The sequence below is a fragment of the Pinus tabuliformis genome, chromosome 2_1, assembly GCF_031772625.1.
Source record: "Pinus tabuliformis cultivar Carrire ecotype Pingquan chromosome 2_1, CPIR1, whole genome shotgun sequence".
NCBI classification, from domain to species: domain Eukaryota; kingdom Viridiplantae; phylum Streptophyta; class Pinopsida; order Pinales; family Pinaceae; genus Pinus; species Pinus tabuliformis.
The window spans coordinates 653,196,673-653,213,843 of NC_142299.1; positions in this window are offsets into that span (position 1 = coordinate 653,196,673).

Sequence of the window (17,171 nt, forward strand, 5' to 3'; positions counted from 1 at the left end):
CTTTGCTTCTTAGTTTAATCATTTTGATCATTTAGTAAAAAATCCTTAATTTCTTTTTATTAGTGATTATTCATTTTTCCTTCTTGTGAAACATGTTGAAGGATTCTTAACTACCCTTCATCCCTTTAAAATTCGTTCCATTCTTTGAAGTTACCATTTGTTCCTTGTTTAACTATCTTGCCCTATTAAGCCCTCCTTTGTTGAATGATCCAAATCCACTTTAGCCATCTGCAACTGACTCCATAGACCAATGGCCTAATCTACTCTGTTCTATCCATTTGTTCTTGAATTCCACCACCAAACACAGTCAAAACCCCCAAGCTTTCACAACTGGCCTAATATCTTATAAAACCAAGCTAAATCTTAAAGAGAGAGCCCTCTCTGGGTATAGATTGGCCAGATTTTGTGCCTAAAAGTTGGTTTGTGGTTACCTCAGACCCCTTTCCCTCTTCTTACAACTTCAGGAAAAATCTGGGTGCTAATAGGGTACACATCAAGAAAACTTTGAGGACTGGCGCAGATGTAGAAGGATGACGTGCCTATGGTTTGGAAGCCCCTAGCTTTGAACGAGAGTCGGGCAGCCAGGACGGAGCAGCTTGCAAGCCCACCTATGTCGATGGGTACAGACGTGTGCTATTCAGTCCACACAAGCACACCCCAAACTAAGGATCGAAATCAGAATAGGACGCAGTAGTAGGAAAGGCGACGTGCAACATAAACGTTGCACGTAGAAGCATTCAAGAAGGTATGCGGAATCCTGAATAGAGTTCACCAAGAAAGACGAACTAATTGGGACTTGTAAGTACCAATAGTCCAATGGGCCTATAGGGCCATGTGAAAAAACTTGAGTGTGGAAATTATTTTGAAGCTAAAGAGCAGAGTGGAGACCATAGTTTTGGAGGAAAGGAATCCTCTCGCAATAGCTCCCACAGTTGGGATAGTACGCGAGGACTGGGACGAAGGAATTATGTAGCCACGCGAGGATGTACATATGCAAATTCAGAAAGACATTCAGCGAGGGAACCTTAAGCTTTTCGAACTCGAAGAAGATCACGTACAACTGAGGCAGAATAGCATGTTAATGGACGTCGAAATCAAAAAATTGGAACCCGAAATCATGCAAGCATGTCGTGTTGATAAAATGACAGGACAAGATATGGGCAACCATACCACTGCATTAGAAGATTTTTGCCGAGTATTAGTGACTCTGCTACCATGGCTGCGACCAATCCTTACTGAACAGAGTAACCAGGGGAGCACACCACGTAAGAAGGAATGCACAACGATGACTATCGCAAGGGTAAATGAGGGGTACCTGCGGACCGGGATGGAAGGTGAATGGAAGCCTCACACAGGTGGTGTGACCACCTCACTATCCGTAGGGAGCACAGTCTCAGTGCTCCAAGTAGTTGAAGGAGGGCACGGGACTATAAAAGAGTCTATGAGGGGGTTGCGTGATTAGGAGGTTGCACATAGGATCAGCATGTCACAGGGGTCGCACCTGCACATAGGGGGTTGCGCTGCCACGCGGGTAGGCTGGGAAGTGAATATTGGTATCACTGTTCATGACAAGATGTCTAATTTAAGAGAACCAGGAGTAGGCGATGGGTAGTTAAGACATGAATTCAGAACTAGATGTGGGATGATTTTCCGCCATTCTAGCATTAATGGGCCGAATGAGGGGGGAGCGATCAAATTTGAATTCAAAAAGGCCTATAAACCCTAGGTGGCTATCCAGTGAACAACCCTTGGCATTTTTAGAATTTAGTTGTTGCGCTATCAAGTCGGTATGGACCTTACGAATTTGAAGGCTTTGAGAGAAAGTTTAGTGTTTGAGACACTACCAAAGGAGATGCAGGAATTCCTGAATAGAATGATGTCGACAACTGAGGAAGCCGCATAGAGCCCTACGCTACTAGTGGGGGATGCACTAGAAATTCCAAAATCGCCCTAGACACTGAGGCCCAAAAAGGATCCACAGGCAACAGGACCAGTTCGCATGTCTCTGCAAAATCCACGGTTTGGTAAACTAGCTATGGAAGACAAGGGAAAGACTTTTAATCTTCAGACATATGATGAGGAGGAGGATCTCCAAGCTTTCATAGAAGAGATCGAGGCAGATGAATAAATGGAGGAAGGCGTTCAACCAGTGCGCGTTGCAACAAAATTTCCCAAGTATGTCCCTCCACGAAGAGGGAAAGCAAAAGTACTGAAGGATTTGGATGTCGTTAAGAGCACACTCCAAACCCCACTCCTCCTAGATGGAATTCTATTTAAAAGTTCGGTTCTAGGCTACATGCCCACGATGAAATTTGAAGATTGGGACCTCATAGAAAGCGAAAAGTTCCCACATTTGGAGACTAGCAAACTCATGAAACAGAGCAAGGAGGAGTCAGTTACAGAGCTAGAGATACAGAAATGGCTGCGCGGTGTGGAAGAGGCCAAGCTACTCCACCTACTATGGATTCCGCACTTTCACTAGGCACCAATCATGATCTTTATCATGAGGCAACTGCTTTGCCTCGTGCATGATGGGTACTTGTGGCTGGAGGAGCCTATTCCCATCACAACGAAGCTTATTCATAGAGTTTCTCGGCTTCCCTATATAGGAAGGGACCCCACAGAAATAGCTAGAAAAAGTGGAGATTTGGCACTCGAAAAGGCCATGAAGAAGAAATACAAGTTGGAAAACAAGCAGAGAGGCTATGTAATTAGCAGCATTCAAGACAAATGGGTGTGCGTAGCCACCCATTTGCTGGTCGGGAATGTGATGAGAAAATGCCGCAGCAATGAGGTACCAGCGACGGTCGTCGTGTTCGCCGAACAATGCACGGAGGGGGTCCAATTCAACTGGGCCGAATTCCTCTATGAGGAATTCCTAACCAACTTCAAAGAAGTTCAGGAGAAGGGAAAGACCTTCCACTATGCATGGCTACTCTTGTCTATCTTATTGGTGATAGGGGAACTGCTTGAGGATAGTCGGTTCCCTCCCATTGAACAGGACTTGCCAGAGGCGAAAAAATAAGCGTCACTCTAGGTGACGAAGAATGCCACGTGAATCCACGAGACCAAGATCTTTTGTGTTCTCATGGAGGCAAGTGTCTAGATATGTATCAAAAAAAGGCCGCGCCTATCCCCCATAGTGTATGACAATCTGTGGAACTTTGCAGACTTGAAGGCAGATATGCACAATGTGTATATCAAGGCACGTAAGGATCTGGTGTAGAGTTGGACCAAACTTCCCTTCATTGCAATTGATGATGTCGTTTTTGTTGTGCTCGACTCATGGCCACCCAAGTGGAACACCCCGGATCTGGTGGCGCGTGATGAGATAGCAATACAAAAATAGGAGGATGCCACCAAGCTACTGGCACAGCAGTAGTGCAACGAGCAGTTGGCCGAGGAGGTAAGGCCTTCCCACAAGGCAATGAAGGTTGCTGCAGAGCAGACCAAGGCCGTCGAAAACCAGTAGCAGCACAGGCAATTGGGGCCACCAAGACACAGGAGGAAAGAGGCCTAGACCTGACCACAGGACAGGGGATAGAAGACATGACAGAAGGCATGAACCCAAGCACGACATCTACACAACTGAAATAGTCACGCGGTATGGAACGAACAAGGCCACAGAAGAAGACCAAGGCTTCCAAACTAGATGGTGAACCCATTACACTGACAGAGGATGACCTATACGAAATCGGTGACATAGTTCGTGACGTCACCAGGGAAGCACTCCAAGAACCAATGACAGAGTAGCAAAATATGTTGGGGGCCCTCAAGGTGCAGCTGCAACAACTTCAAGTTCTAACCACCCAGGAGGGAATGGTAGTAGTCTACGGTGTTGTAGGTACATCGGCAATAGAGCAGTTGCTGTAGGCCAAAATGGCTAACATCGTCGCACTGCTGGAAGGAGCACTGACAATGGATAGCACACAGGATAGAGCCATGGTGGGCCAGATCAAGGGACTTGGGCTAAACTTGGCTGCCCTTTTGTGGGATATATTATACCAGCTACAAGACGAAGTGACGGAAGAACTTTGTGCTAGGGAAAGATGTGTCATACAAATTCTCAGTGAACAATGAATCAACATCGAGTAGCTTAGTCTAAAACGCAATGAAGCACTGACACCAAATCAGTAGTTGGAACAAATAGTAGAGGAAGCATGTCACCATGCCACAGAGCTAGAAATTGTGATAGACCTATGAGTAGGAGTGAGAATTCACAAATTGGCTAATGGATTCCACAAGGCAAAGGAGGAAGCAAAGAGGATATAACTTGACCTCAACCTTCAGGTTGTCGAACTCTGATTAAAGGCACAGTCATACATGCCCTTGGAAGTTAGGGAACAGTGCGTTGGCACTATTCAAAATGGGCTAGAGGAAATAGGATAGGCAGTGCATGACTATACTATAATGTTGGAAGAATCCCTCACAGTCCTTACTTCCTTAAAGGAGGACCCCACCATACAACACCTAGAAACAGAAGTGCGAAAGCTCCAAGTGTAATATGACAACATCCGTGAAATGGCATAGATAGTTGTCCTGACCTAGCGGTTAGCGAAGCTACAACAAGCGAAGGCGTTGAAGGAACAGATGGATGTCGTACGATAGAAAGAGACAGGACTTAAAGTGCATGTCCAGTCGTGGATTTATGAGGCCTTCCACATCATTGCCAGTATTGAACGGAAGCTTGCACAAATGAAGTTGATGCATGCCTTAATTCAAAGATCTGCCCCTGACAAAAAGCATTCAGCAGAAAGAGTAGAGCAGATTCGGAAAATGGCAGAGCAGTGTGCTGTGGACCTTTGCGCAACACAAGCACAATTGGAGGGGCTCCATGCCAAGATTGCCACACCAGCAGAGTGACTTGGGATGAATCACAATGATTGGTTTGGGGGCTTGTTGGGCATGGGATCCCCCGTAGAATGTTTTGGGGCTTAAAGCACAAGTTTCGGTTAGTTTTATTGCAAGACTCCACGAAGTGCGAGTGGAGAGCGTGAAAGTATAGGATGAGTCATAGGGTTGTCCGCCCTAAGAATTGTAAAATAACGTAAAGTTGTGTTGGCCTACCCATGGTTTTCGGACCATGGGATTGTATAAATAGAGCGAGGCTTTAAGTGTAAAGATAGTTTTTTGGAAAGCAAGGAATAGATAGAATAGAAAAGGCATGGTAAGAGAATAGAGGGAGAGTTGAAGTGTACTCGGTCGTAGTAGTTGGAAGAGGCTCTTCAGCTGAGTGCACAGAGGCCTAGTAGAGACTACAACTGAGTGTGTGGACCCCTACAGCTGAGTGCATAGGGCGGAGTCGGGTCTGTAAGTGGGAGTGTACTCGAAAAGGAATACTAATAAAGATAAGTTTGATTCAGAATATTATGCATCTACGTTTTTATTTATCTTCATGCATTTACATTGTTTATGATTACGCGCACTTACCTAAATGTTTAATGAAGTAATAAGAATATTGGGCCCTCACAAGTTAGCTCAAGCACTAATTTAATAGCGTAGTAAGAATATAGATTAGGGTAGTACTTTCTTCGTGCCCTTACAGAGGTGCGCGGAGGTAATGGCATAGGTGGTGAAGGATAGACAACTGCGCGGGGTAGCGCAAGCACACAGGCTTAGACCAAGAACCTCCAAAAACTTCATCAATACATCCCTAGGGTGGGGAAACCTATTTCTATCACCCTCTAATACTACTTCAGGTGAGACCTTAGTTTGTGCTCCACGAACTATTGCCAAAAGGGCCAGTAGTACCGGGATTTGCTTGGCTAAATCACTTCTGAACCTGAGTCAAGCCCCACTAAGCCAACAATATGTGTAATGGAGAAGGAAGTCTTTGACATCCTTCTGACCTATCATGATGGGCCTTGTGGACGTCACTTTACAAGCTGGTTATTATTGGCCCACTCTTCATCAGGATATGAAAAGATATACTAGTCAGTGTGATCAGTGTCAAAGAATGGGAAAGCCTACTCCAAGGAATGAAATGCCTCTACAACCTCAAGCGACTTTTGAGCCATTTCACAAGTGGGGCATGGATTTCATTAGGCCTATTGACCCTCCTTCCAAGGAAAAGAAGTATATCATTGTGTGCAGTGACTATCTAACTAAGTGCGTTGAAACCAAGGCAATCAAGGCAGCAACAGAGGAGAAGGTGGATGAGTTCTTAAGGGAGAATGTATTCTATAAGTTTGGGTACCCTATAGAACTAGTCACTGATCAAGGTAGCTAGTTTACCTCCAACATGATTGAATACTTGTTAAGCTAACACAAGATTAAGCATAGAACCTCCACTCCCTATCACCCACAAGCTAGTGGGCAAGTGGAGGTGACCAACCAAGCACTGGAGGGCATTCTAACCAAAGTGGTTAGAAACAACAGAAAATATTGGGCATATAGACAATTTGAGGCCACTTGGGCCTATAATAACACATGGAATACCACCACTGGACTCACCCCCTATGAGTTGGTCTATGGGAAAAAGGCCCTGTTGTCCATTGACTTTGAGTACAATGCATTAAGGATGGTAGCCCAACTAGATCTAGATCTCAGTAATGCACAAAAATAGAGATTGCTCCAGTTGAATGGTTTAGATGAGTTTAGAATGTAGGCCCTCCTAGACACAGAGGTAACTGTTGGTTGATAAAAGGTTCCTTTTAAAACTCCTAATTATCCCACATTAATCATCAACTCGGGCAAGTCCTCTTATTTCAAGAGTGTACACAGTATGTGGCTGCTATTAATTTGGAGAGTAATGTTTCCTAAATTGTAGTATAGATCTTCTAATACAAGAGTAAATGGATGCATCTAATAAACTCCAATTGAAATTATTAAAGGAAATATCAAAAATAAATCCTCTATCAAAATCAAATCTTACAGCAACTCAAGTAACAATAGCATCGGCTGATAGTACAGTAGCAGTAACTCATCTATTCTTAACTAATTTAATCTAAATCAAACTCAATCTCCAGTAAACAATCCAAATAGAAACGATATCAATCTGAGAGTTCAATAGCGATAATCAAACTCTTTATAGTTGATTACATCAATCTGAATACTTATCTAAATAGCTTAATCTGCAATGAAGGTAAACTGAATCAAACGAAAGTGTTGTAAATCATATAAAGTAGAGATATTCCATCATTACAGGAAAACAATAAATATCGAAGGCGATAAAATCACAAAAAGCAAGAAAACTATTAAGCCAATCACACTTGCAAGAATCAGAAACATATGACATAAAGAAAGCAACTAAATCCACCAGAGGCCAGGCCCTTAGTTGCTATCAAACACTACTAAGTTACTTCAGATAATGCGAGGGAATACCAACTTCAATTATACATTAATCATCGAACTTAATGAGCATTACAATATAGTCATGCTCTCTCAACAGCGAGAGTCTGTAATTATAATTACAATTTGAAGAATAACAGAGATTCCCCTTCTTCTTACAATCATCATCTTTTATAATCAAAAAGGGTAAAAGATAAATGGTAAATGTGATCCCTCAGGATCTCCCGAAGAGATCCTGAGGGATTCGCAACCGATTTCTAACTTCAGACATCTTTCCTATTCTATGCTGATCCCTTTGATTCGCTCTCAGCCTTGTCCGCAACTGACTCGTTCCTTACTTTTCTTGTCAGATTTTGTTGTTCCAATGTCAAGGAACAACAATCGTTCCTTTTGTCACTTTCCTGCATAAGAAGGGTAATCGTTAGCTAAATCGTAACTACAAATAATTCCTTCAGGCTTCATTTATTACCATAATTCCTCAATATATTAGCGCATTAATATATGGAGAAGATAAGAATTAAGGAAAAAGATGTTGAGATTAATATTAAATACATACCCATTTTGTAACCCAACATACTCCACTGATTATCCTCTTTCATGGCCTCATGAAAAGTAAGTAATTCGTATGCAGTGTAGTTAAAGAGTAGGTTGGAGAAGAAACATTGAAAAGTGGTCTACAACCATGATTCTGGGCCAAGAGCTCAAAGGTGGGCCCTTCCTTCCCTTCAAGCAATTCGTATATAGCCCGATAAGCTTCAAGAGGATACAAAATGATGGGGCTATGAAACCTACATCCTAACCAATAAGGTCCTTCTCTCAAAATGAGGTTGCTATAACTAACAAAATGGTCTGTAGCTATTTTAAAATTTATGTAATTAAATGGCTCTCTATCCTGTACACTACTAGTGGAGACTGCCCACTTGAGCTTGGATGCAACCAAAGAATTTTCTTGAATGGAGAGGAAGTATGCTACTCTCGTCTGTACAATCTCCTTCTGAATAGGCCCTAAAATTTTAATCACCCCTTCCCTTGTCATCAGACTCTTATGGTTGGCAAGCATTTGCAAAGGGTGGTTGGGTTCACTTCTTACCCAAAGATCCAATCCATGCTCTTGTCTTTGGAATGCGTTATGAGCTTTGAACCATTTAAGTTGATTAACGGCAAACGAGATTAAGGCTTGGAATTGAACATCACCCAAAAAAGGGTTGGGGTTCATTTTCACCTCATCCTCTAATACAAAATTGTGTAGGTAAAATTCACAAAGCAGCCTTTGAACCTTTACCCCATCTTGTTTGCAACAATTTATAAAATCTTCGACTGTTTTTAACTCGATTGGTTTTCCAACTCTCATGGCTTTAATTTTCAACAGCAAGTATCATTCTAAAAAAACAAGGCATAATTAGTGGTGAGAGCCCTGCATGCTAAGACATCCGTATATAATGAGCAGATGGTGTCTGTTTGAGCTACGACCCTATCTAATCTGAGCTTGATTCTCTCAATTTTCTCTTCTTCTTTTCTTTATCTGTCGAAGGTCTCACTCTTTGTTGCATTCATTTTCCGAAGATTCTTCTACAACTCTTGGTATTTTTGCTAGGAAATAGTTTCTTGTTCAAGCCGTTCTAATGCAAGCTGAGCCTATGCCAATTCTTCCTGAAGATTCAATATAATGGGGTCACTATGTGTCACGACATCTTTGGCTTGAATGTTTGTCTGAGTACTTCTACTATGAGAAGCGATACCTTCTGTCTACATTTCTTTATGATGGGAGGTCCAAACCTCCATCTGAGAAGCCATGCTATAGGAGGGTACATCCTCCATCTGTGTAGTTATGTTGTAAGAGGGTACATCCTCTATCTAGGTAGCTACTTCTACTCGAATTGCATGTTGTTCCTTTTGAGTGATAATAGGTTGAGTGGGTATGGGCTCAGTTTGAGTCCCTGTAGCCCTCCCTTCAAATGATTTTGTCTGTACAACTGCGTTTGCTATCTCCAGGGTTTTGTCTGGGACCTTTCCCGCTGTGATTTCCTTTATTTTTCTTCTGAGCCTTTTTACTATTTTGCGAAGCTTTTGCTATTCTTTCCTAAGATTTTTCAATTTATCTCTATACTTTTTCATAGGAGCAACTGTTCTTTTGGCAGTCTTGTTAATAGTTTCTGCTTCTAAAGATCCTGGTTGCTCACCGTGGCTTTATTCTAAAAGGACCATGTCTCTGAATTAGATATTGATTTCCCAAATTATTTTGGCTTCTTCTTCTTGGCCTATTTTTTTTGTGCTTAGGCCTACCTGGCTGGTTTCTACTAGAGGCATGTAATGGCCTCTACATCTATTTCTGCTTCATGGCTTGCATCTTTTGAGGGAGATAGAATTCTGGCATCACCAACATTCTCTAGAGATTAGGTGGCTCCCAAAATAAGATTGAGCGAGCTTTCAGGTTGTATGTAATCATTCATGTTGGCCAAGACCTACGCCAATTCAAAATCATGCAACAGGTCACCTTGGGGACTCATGCTTGGTGTTGAGGGAAGTCCCGTTTCATTTCATTTTTCATCCCCAGAATGCCCTGTTTCTTCCTCATGGTTTGATTCAAGGTTATCCTGGCCTTCTAATTCTAGCTTCAAGTATTGTTCACTTACTGGGCTAGATAATTCTATAGGTTGACTGATACTGCCTTGAGGATTTTTGGCCGCTCCTAATTTTGACCTCAGCCTTGTGGATCGTTTGCACTTTTGAGGTATGTTCCTTGCAAGGGTAGTCCTCTTCCTTTTCAGAACAAGGTTAGGTGTAGGCAGGGCTAAACCTCCATCAAGAGCTAATATTAGTTCATCCCTGCTTGATTGTTGCTGGGCAAGGTTATAACTAACTATTAGCTTGATCAAAAAGTGGTGGCTTACTAAGGTTTCTATATGTTGGGACAGTCTTAGCCTCTTGGCAGTGTCATGCAGTAAGGAATTCAATAATGCAGGAAAATTTACAGAGAACTTTCGTTTTAGAACTACTGAAAGTTTGAGTTGACACGACCTTACCACGTCTTTGCAACCGTCACATGTAATGTAGTTCTGGACAATTCTTGCTAGTTCTCCCCATGGTTCTCCAAGTGAAGATGGTTGAACGCCTTTTCTATTTTTTATCTACTCCTGTCCTTCATCCCTAAAAGCCTCGATAGTTTCCTGTAGCTTCTACCACTTACCAGCCCACACTGGTCCTTCTGTCGGTAACCTAGATACTTCTGCTATCATAGCGTCTGATACTATGATTTGCTTGCCCCTTTCCATGGATTGTCCATTCTATAGATTTCGTAAGAATTCAATGGCAATTTCCTCATTGGGCGGCTGAAATCTCGTAAAGTATGCTATCCACCCGACTCGAGCTAAAATTTCCCTGGCTGCATAAAAAAAGCTAGTATTAGCAGTTCTCTGCACACTATTCTTCCTCCCATATTGCTTGAAATCTACAAACGATAAGTGTAGTAGAGAAAAACGCAGTGACAAAGAGAGCTATGTGATGGAACAAAAAATGGTTGTGATAGCTTTATTGGGTGATGCTTTAAAAGAATCAATACTGTTATTGAGGGATGTTATAATACAACATGCTCTATGATCATGGAATGTCATATCATTCTACAAAATCCAATGAAAAAATGACAGTGCATTCAAAAGTACACTGGAGTTCCCCGCCCCCCTTCGAAATAATAGGTCGCCTATGACTAAACGAGTGAAAAGATAACGCGTTGGTGGCAAAGTACAGGGGTGATGGATTGGCAAGGTATGCATATTAATGAAAGGATCATAAAGAATATTGGAGTGATGTAAACAAGGCATGTAATGGGAACTATCAATAAGTGATAAGCTGTCGTAGTGTGATGTGATAAGGAAAATGGGACAACATGTGCAAGAAATAACACTCTACTATCTTTATTACACTTAAATTGTTGTCATTGATAAAAAGGATTACTCATGCATAAAGGTTCAAGGGACGTTAGGAGCATAGTCTCTCCATAGAAAATATAAAAACATAAGAAGAGGGTATTATAATAGTTATTGGTGTAAAATGAAGCTTCAATACCATCAGCAGAGCTGTTGTTGCCTGCAGGCGTCCACAGCCTCGATAGAGGTGCTTTCTAACCCTTGGTAACCATGGTCTTCTATGTATAATCGGGGAAGTGTCTTATGATGTCCATAGTAGAGACCAATGTGCTGGCTTGGTAACCATGTGAACACATTGTCATTCACTGGGAAGTAGCGAAAGTGGTCAGGCCGGCTCCTGATGAGACCTCCTGTTTCCAAGGACTTTCTTTGTTTATCCATCCATTGAATCATATCCCTAGTGTGGTGGCCATAGTGGGAATGCCACTTTTCTCCTCCCTTATGATCATGGTAGGCTGGCTCGTGGTGAGACCCCCTATCCTCCTTTTGTGGAAAAAAATCATAAAACTGTTATATATATATATATATATATATATATATATATATATATATATATATATATATATATATATATATATATATATATTTCTATTATTATTATTATTATTATTATTATTTAATAGTCCCCATTTTATACATAGAGGATGGCTCATCACTCCTTAAGAGTAGGGATGGCGGAATAATTTTGACATATCAATATAAAAAAAATATACCCATAATCTTATTGATCATACACAGATAGTTATACAGGAAAGGGGAAACTAGCATGGTACAAATAATCAATTAGTTTGGCTTATTGTGGAAATGAGGACAATGAAGTGATATAGATAATTGTGTCCTTTTCCTCTTTTGATCATCACAAGGAAATCTTGTTAAAGATGATAGTATTCAATGTATTTTCCTATTCCAATAAAATCCATATTTGTTTTCCTTAAATATGTATTGTACCTTTCATGCCATTAAGAGGATCATAAAGAGTGAAACTGGGATGGTCTAGGGGTGATTATGCAAGGAAGAGAAAGAGGATGTTCTTGAAAATATTCATAAAGTGTTGTTTCTGGAAGGGAATAGGAAAAAAAACCACACAAAAAGTGTTGTTCCTTATAGGGAACAACAACTGTTCCCTGTAAGGAACAACAAAGAAAAATATGCAAAAAAATGTGTTGTTCCTTATAGGGAACAACAATTTTTCCCTTTAGGGAGCAAGAGAGAAAACAGATGCAAAATGGTGTTGTTCCGTATAGGGAACAACAAGGGAAATACTTACGAAAATTTTTGTTCCCTATAGGGAACAGCAAAGAAAAATGCACGAAAAAATTGATGTTCCCTGTAGGGAACAGCAAGGAAAAGGCACGAAAATTGTTGTTCCCTAGAGGGAACAACAGTTGTTCCCAAGAGGGAATAGCAACTGTTCCCTATAGGGAACAACAAATGAAAAATAGTGAAAAAAACTAATATACAATCTGTTATCGAAGCAAATCTAATTAGATAGAAAGAAAACAGAAAGGAAAGTTTATGTACAGGTTTCAAAAGAATAAATTTTTCACTGGACTGGTGCTGTGGAAGGCTTTCCCTCCTCGGTAAGAATTTGTATTGTGGAATCTTCTCGTAACTGCTGGAAAAAGGATTCCCTTGTAAGTGGTTTGTGATAGAGGCTTACTCAATGTCCATTTGCTTTAAAAGAGTAGCAAGACCCATCAACGGTGGCTAATGTAAGGGTGCCATTATCATGCACCTCTTATATCTCAAAGGGGCCTAACCATCTGGTCTGAAGTTTGCCCGAGAAATCTTGGAACCTAGAATCATACAGAAGTGCTCAATCACCTTCATGAAAGATCTTCTTCTTGATGAGGGAATCATGCCATTTCGCTCTTTGTTGTTGGATCAGTGCACTGGTATGTTGAAGAGCTGATAGCTAGATTTCATCCAATTCATTTATTTGATGTAGCTTGTTAATATGTGCTTCATTGAGGTCCAAGCCTACTTCTTGAGCTACCCTCAATGTCTGAATTTCAAATTCTATTGAGAAGATAGGTTATTTGCCAAACACTAGGTGATATGGAGAGTATCCTATGGTATTTCTCCATGTCATGTGATATGCCCACAAGGCTTCTGGCAATCAGGTAGCCTAGTCACGTCTATGTGATGTGACTATTTTTGTTAGTATAGCCTTGATTACTTTATTAGTAGTTTCTACCTGGTCGTTTTCCTGCAAGTGGTATGTAGATGTGATTTTGTGCATGATATGATGATTGTTTAATGTAGCAGCGATCTTATGGCCTACAAATTGTGGTCCTCCATCTATGATTATTTCTCTAGGCAAGCCATACCACATGAAAATTTGGAAAAGTATGTGGATTACTGAGTCCTTTGTTGCCCTTGGTAATGCTTTTGCCTCCACCCATTTAGTCACATATTCTGTTGCAACCAGTATATATGTCTTTTGATTAAATGATGGGTTTATTGGGCCAATAAAATCTAACACCCAGCGTTCAAAAGGTTCAATGACTAACTGTGGATGAAGGGGAATCTTATCAGACTATCCAAGGCGGCCCATTCTTTGGCAGCTACTGCATGCCTGGACAAACTCCTTGGCATCCTTAAAAATGGTCGACCAATAATAGCCCATCTGTAAGACTTTGTGACCAGTCCTGCGGTCTTCAAAATATCTACCACAAGGACCATCGTGTAAGCTTTTAGGATGTAAAATATTTAGTCTACCCTGACACACCTTCGGATATGAATATCGACTCCTGTGTGAAAGAGGTATCCTCTGATCCAGGAGAACCGAGTGTTGTGTTGTACTATTAGGTTTCTTTCACTAGGTGTCAGGTGCTTGGGTAATTTTCCCACTGCTAGGTAGTTCGCAACATCTGTGTACCACGATGTTTTCACGGTTACAGAAAATAAGTTCTCATCAGGGAACTAGTCTTATACTGCTACTGAGACGTCTTTCCTTGGCACACGGGAGAGGAAATCTGGCACCAGATTTTCCTTTCCTGGTCAATCCTTGATTGTTATGTCAAATTCCTGCAAAAGGATCAACCATCATGTCACTCTTCCATTCATAACAGGTTTATTAGCTAAATATTTAATAGCAAAGTGATGAGTATACAAAACCATAGGATATCCTATTATATAGTGCCTGAATTTGTTAATAGCATAAATTACAGCTAGAAATTGTTTCTTGGTCAAAGTGTAATTCGACTCAGCAGGAGTTAAATTTTTCTTTGATGTAGTATATCGCATAAGGTTTCTTATCTTCCTTCTCGCTGAGAACTGCTCCAATGGTCGTATCTGATGCATCAGATGAAATAAAAAATGGCAAATCCCAGTTCAAGCCCTGTAATATTGAGGCTGTTGATACTAGCCATTTTAAATCTTCAAAACCAATGTCATATTTTTCAGTCCATATGAAATCAATATTTCACGTTAATGCATATAATGGTGCAACAATTTGGGAGAAATTCTTTATAAATATTCTATAATATCCAGAAAATCCCAAAAAACTACGTATCTCGGTTTGTGTGCATGGGTTAGGTATTAAGAGGATTATCTGAATTTTTGCTGGATCTACTGGAATTCTAGTTGCTGAGATGTAGTGACCGAGGATGAGGCCCTTGGTCATCATCATGTGGCATTTCTCATGGCTTAAGCATAGCTTGGTAGCAATGCATCTTTGTAGAACTTTCTCTAGCATTTGTAATGTCGACTTGGAGTCATCTCCATAGGGTGTAAAGTCATCCATGTACACCTCGAGTCCCTCGTTTATCAATTCTAAAAAAATACTAAGTATGGCTCTCTAGAATGTGGCAGGTGCGTTGGATAGTCCAGAAGGGAAGAAACTGTAAGCAAATGTCCCCCAGGGGCAGGTGAAGGTAGTCTTATCCTAGTCTTCAGGGGAAATTTGGATTTGATTGTAGCCGTTGAAGCCATCTAGGAAAGAGAAGAATTTTTTACCTGCCAATGTGTCGAAGACCTGGTCGATGAATGGGAGAGGAAAATGATCTTTTTGGGTTGCTTTATTAAGCTCTCTATAATCGACACATATACGCCACTTCCCATTCTTTTTGGGCACCAAAACTAATGGAGAAACCCATTTGCTATTAGATATAGGGTAGATGAAATTTACATCTAACAAATTTTGTAGTTCATCTTTAGCAACATCTTTAAGGTGAGGGTTTAACCTCCATTGAGGTTGTCGAATGGGCCTCACATCTTTCTCTGTATAGATGTGGTGCATGCATAATTGGGGATCAATCCCTTTCATATCTGGGTAATCCCAAGCAAAAGCCTCTTTATATTTTCTAAGGAGTTGAAAAAGCCTCTGCTCCTGGTTATCAGTCAGTTTTTTTTAATGCTTAGGACTTTCCCTGGCTCAATTTCAATGGGTTTGCTGTTATAAATAGTTTTTGTTGGCATTGTCTGGTCATTAATATCTTTTAAGGGATCTTCTTCAATTTCATTATCCAGGGCTGCTTCAATCATGTGACATTTTAGATTGGATACAACATCTGGATGGTTAATGTAAGTGTTAATAATGTCATCTTCTATTTGATTCTTAAATTCGAGAGCATCTTCTACAGTTAGCGGTGATCAAATGTTTTCAGTTAAGTATGATACAGGTTGTTTTCTAGTTTTTATTATTCTTAAACTTGGCTGAGCTGGAGGATATAAAGCTAAATTCTTCACATTACTTCCTCTTGCTATAGTCATACTTCCTATTCGATAGCTTATGAAAGCATTTGTGGTTGCTAGCCAAGGTCTTCCTATAATTAGGGTATGCCCATCTAGCAAGTTTCTAGGATTGATAATCAAGAAATCTATTGAGTATTCCCAGGAATCTACAGAAACCGTTACATCCTATAATCTCCTTTCTATTTTGACAACCGATCGGTCGGCAAGTTCCAATAAGGTCATAGTTGGATCCAAGGCTGTAATGCCAAGTTTTTGACAGGTTGTTATTGTGAGGATATTAATGACTACTCCTAAATCAACTAATGCATTGGGGAAGGAACATCCATTTATTCGTACTGTGACTATAGGGTTTCCTAGGTCTTCATATTTCACCAGTGTTTCTCTGACTGATAATAAATCAAACAAGTTCCAACTACGTGGACAGTTGGGGTTGTTTTTATTTTCCTCTTAGGCTTTTTAGTACACAATTCCTTAATAGTTTTTTCATAAATTGGAATGTCCTGAATAGCCTGGAGGAGGGGTATTTTTACACAAATGTTTTTTAATTCTCCCATAAGATCAAAATCAGGATATTCTATTGGGCAAGGTATAATCAATCACTCTGGGAATGGTGGAGAAGAGGTAATATTTTGATCGTGGTTTTTTTGTTTAACCGTATTCTCCATTTGAGGTGTTTGTTCTACAGGTAACAGATCTTCTATTTGTATGTTTTTATCCACCTCTGACTCAATTATCCATCCAGACCTTGATTTGATTTCATTACACTCACTCAACTCAGTTTCCAGCTCTGGTCCTTCAACAACTTGTACAGATTGGACAGGTCTATTGTTGGGATTTGGGTTGGGCTGGGTTGCGAGCTTTGGTCGTAGATTGCATTAAGGGTTGTGCTGCAATGTGTAAGGTGTTGGTAGTGTAGGTTGAGGTAGGGGGATTGTTCCTGCTGGCTGGTTTGTAGGTCTTTGCCAGCTTGACTGCCAGTTCTAGTTTTGTGAAGTGGAGGGTGGCCATTGGGATGGATATGTATTTTTCTGCCAGAATGGTGGGAAGTAAGATGAATTTGGCCAACTATTGTTTTGATTTTATTGATTGGACCAAGGTGGAATAGAGAATGGCTGTTGTGACCAATTAGGAAAAGGTGGTTGGTTCTGCCATGTAGCTCCTGTGAATTGTTGAGAATTATATTGCGAGGGCTGAAAAAAAGAAGATGGGTCATTAGGCATACTTCTTTGTCATGCTTGCCATTGGCGACATTGATTTAGC